This window comes from Pongo abelii, chromosome X (genome assembly GCF_028885655.2).
Source record: "Pongo abelii isolate AG06213 chromosome X, NHGRI_mPonAbe1-v2.0_pri, whole genome shotgun sequence".
NCBI classification, from domain to species: Eukaryota; Metazoa; Chordata; class Mammalia; order Primates; family Hominidae; genus Pongo; species Pongo abelii.
In genome coordinates this window covers 20,524,587-20,528,747 of record NC_072008.2, presented here as the reverse complement: position 1 = coordinate 20,528,747, position 4,161 = coordinate 20,524,587, and the positions used below count along the sequence as shown (strand labels likewise).

The following is a 4,161-nucleotide window of genomic DNA, read 5'->3' as shown; positions in this document are numbered from 1 at the left end:
AGGAGATGTCTGAGCTAAAGTTTAGCATTAAAATATGATTAATCTCACCTAACAATACATTAACAGTCATGACAACTTTCTTTCTTCCTTTTTAATCTTTTTTAGAGATGGAATCTCGCTCTGTCACCCAGGCTGGAGTGCAGTGGTGCACTCATAGCTCACTGCAGCCTTGAACCCCTGGGCTCAGGTGATCTTCCTGCCTCAGCCTCCCAAGTAGCTAGGACTACAAGCCTGGGCCACTATACCCAGCTAATTTTTTTTTTAATTTTTGTTGTAGAGACAGGGTCTTTCTATGTTACCTAAGCTGATGACAACTTTCAATCAGCAATAATTGTGCTTTGATTAAAATCTCATTAGCTGCAATATCACCTCTGCACAAAAATTGTCATGACAATTTTGCATTTACATGTATACCTTATAAGGTTATCCACTGCCAATATTTAACAGCCTAGGTGGAAACACACATGCATATACACCATTCCATAGGTAACAAAATTTCAAAAGAAAACCTGATTTGTTGATGAGAACACATGGACAAATAGAGGGGAAAAACACACACTGGGGCCTATCAGAGGGTGGAGGGTGGAGGGTGGGAAGAGGAAGAGGATCAGGAAAAGCAACTAATGGACACTAGGCTTAATACCTGGGTGATTAAACAGTCTGTACAACAAACCCCCGTGACACATGTTCACCCGTGTAACAAACCTGCACATCCTGCACCTGTACCCCTGAACTTAAAAGTTAAAAAAATTAAAAAACAATAACAGAAATAATTCGCAAATCACACACACACACAAAAAAACCTGATTTGTTGTGATTCTTGTCTTCCTCTCGTTAATTGTAATAGTAACATTTATTGAGTGTTTTCTATATGCCAGGCATTCTAAGTGCTCGCATGTATTTTAATTCTTTCAATCTTTATAAAGATTCTTTAAGATAGATATTGATATTATCATGTCCATTTCACAGATGAAGAGGGTGAGCCACAGACAGAATGAGTAACTGGTCTAGGATTGGCCATCCAATCAGTAGCAGAGATATGAGTCAAGCCAAAGTGGTCTGTGTCCAAATCCAGTGCCCATAACCACTACACCACACTGCCCCACAAAGGGAGGCATTCAACACCCACAAGGATTTCTAGACACAGGGCGTACTCCAAAATTCTGAAGTAGTCCCACTTGACCCAGCTCACCATCTGTAGTCATACAATTCCTCAGCCCCCAGGTTCCCGTGTTTTTAGAAAAATACATTCCCTAAAGTGGCAGCAATGATTGCTTCTTCAAATGTTTTTAAGTCTTTGTGCTGCTGGCTCAGATGGTTTTCTTGCTGGCACAGGAAAGCAATAAAGCCAATAAGGAAACTATGAAAAAGAAAGCTTCTCGAAAGAGATCTGAAATCATTTTTCAAAGTATGTAGAAGGGGGAAATGTTTGCAAAACAATAAGATCTGTCTGCAAAACTTTCCAAAAGCTTTAGCAATACCAGGCACTCGACATCTCCAAGAAATCCTTTAATCTCTGAGATAGTGAAGACGTCATAAGCATCAGTGCATTAATAACAAAGGACTTGTTTTTCTATTGAGCAGTTAAAACATATTTCTTTCCTGGGAAATATTTTCTAGATTTCATCATTCCTGGTCATAAATTATGTATTTTTAAATTGTTGTTACTCAGCTGATAGAGTCAGTTGGACAATTATTTTTACAGAGGCATAACTTGACAGTGATTTAATATCACAAACTTCACTGTACCTGCTCTAAGTTTGTCATTTGAAAATAAAATCATTTGAGAAAAGCGAATTCATCTTGCACAGAAAAACTATGATAAAATTGTACTGTCTTTCACACAGCCCTAGGTAAGGTTCCAAACTCATGTTTCTTTTATCTTATTGGTAAGTCCCCCTCAAATCAAAGTTGTCTTAATGCCTATTCCTTCTTTTTTTCTTTTTCTTTTTATCTATGGTCTCCCTCCACCTACCTTATCCATCTTATCTCCTACTCCTCCTTCTCTCCTATTCTCACTTCCTATCTTCCTAACTCGTAGTCTTTACCCTTCTCAATTCCGAAAAGAATTAAATCATGTACATGTATCATGTTTTCAAATTTTGCCATTGGTATATAGCAGGAGTTGGCAAACCACAGCCTGTTGACCAAATGTAGCCCTCTGCCTGTTGTTATAAAGTTTTGTTGGAACACAGGCAAACGTATTTGTTTTCATACCGTCTATGGCTGGTTTTTGTGGTACAAGAGCAGAGTTGAATAGTTGCAACTGAGACCCTATGGCCTGCAAAGCCTGAAATATTTACTATATGGACCTATACAGAAAAACTTTGCTGACCAAAGTATAGCCCTCAGACTCTAGGAGCCAGATTTCTGGGGTCTTTGGACATATCTCTCTAGGTCAGGGGCCTGGATCACAATTTGGCTACCTTGTGACCCTAGAAAGTCACTTACCATCTCTGTGCTCCAGTTCTCTCATTTGTAAAATCAGAACCCCCAAAAGTCATTTTTGCCCCTATTTCAGAAGGTCACAGTGATCACACATAAAATTACATTCTCAATATATGAATGGGGAAAGGTATTGAAACACTGTAACTTCAGATCCCAGGAAAATGGTTTTCCAGTGGGCATCGTCCTGAAAAGCATAAATGACCTGGGCAGCAAATAGACCTTCCACTTGAGATATTCCAATCTCAATATTTATCTTTAACTGCTCACTCACCTTCATACCCTCTCTTTCCAGATGTGAGAGTTCACTTGTGATAAAGAAGCACAAGGCCAGCTTCACATACTCCCTGCAGAAGGAAATCGGTGGCTGAGTCCACCCAGGGAGCTACTAGGCCCAGCACCAACATGAGACCCCATAGCTAGCTGCCAGAAGTTTGTGCTGGCCATGGCTGCTTGAAGTTTATTCTTTAGCTGCTGTTTTCTCAAGATGTTCCCAGGTTTCCACTTTTGGGCTGAGGCTGCCACCCTGCTTGTTATACTTCAATTTATGAAGCCTGGTGTTGTCATTCAAGCTGTTTAAGGACAACATTGTTTCTCCTCAAACTTACTTGGCAAAATGATCCCCTTGTGAAAACATGGATATGGTACTGAGAGCCTTTGTGGAGATCATGTACATACATGTTTGGGATTCTTTCTCAGCTCTTCAACAGAATATTGGAGAATAAACACCCTCTACAGCTATCACAAAATGGCAGTCATCAATATGGCATCATCTTCAGGTCTATAATAAGGAACAATTTGAGAATAGCCCAAATGGGCTCCCTTCCTATATTCCCTATTTGACTGAAGGCGTGAAAAGACTCAGGTGAAAATGTTAATGTCACTTAGAAGAGTGCAGGCTTTAACCTGTGACCACTCCAAATTCCCATCAGCTAGCAAAGTCCTGACAAATTTGATGTGGAGGAAAGAAATGAGAAAGTCCGGGAGTAAGGAACGTGGGAGAGAAGGGCATACCACATGCCTGCATAAAGGGTGTCACAAGGACACAGCTAACCCAGCAAGGGACTCCTGCGGAAGACTGCTGTCCACATCTAGCAGGAAGGTGCAAGTACCGGGTTCTTCAAGGCCTCCTAGCTCTTGCTGCTCAAGGCATGTGCATCACCTGGGAGCTTGTCAAAGATGTAGAATCTTAGGCCCTATCCCAGACCTTCTGTACTTTAATGAGATCCCCAGGTGATTCACACTTGCATTAGAGTTGAGAAGCGCTGCCCTAGGGCAGGCTCGAGAGTAAAAAAGGACTTGTGCCAGTTTTTAAGTTGTTGTCCAGTTACTAATTTATTCTCTCAGCTCCAAACCTGCTCTTCTATGCTCTGTTCTGTGACGCTGACGCTGGGGCTCCATAAAGCGCATATCTGCTTTGCCAGCTGCACCTTTGTCAGCTCTGCCAGCCAGATACCACCTCCCAGGAGTCCAGCCCCACAGGCCCCTCCTCTGAGCTCAGAGACTTCAGCACCAGCTGAGTGGTGCCCACCCTCACAGCTCTGAGTTTCAGCAGTATGGGGCCCCTCCTCTAAGTTTCTAGATTTTGATATTTCCAGCTTCTTCCTTTGTTCCCTCAGCCTCAGGGGTGCGGTTCCTGCACTTGCTACCTCTGAGGTACCTTCGAGTTCTCTTTTTGCCCTTTCAATTACCTAGTCAACAACAACTTTATACTTC

The 4,161-nt window shown here is 41.8% G+C and overlaps 1 pseudogene; it reads right to left on the bottom strand.

Annotated features, from left to right (window-relative positions):
* Window positions 1–303: 303 nt before the first annotated feature.
* Window positions 304–383, bottom strand: LOC129053111 (U4 spliceosomal RNA; annotated as a pseudogene).
* Between the last annotated feature and the right edge of the window lie 3,778 nt (window positions 384–4,161).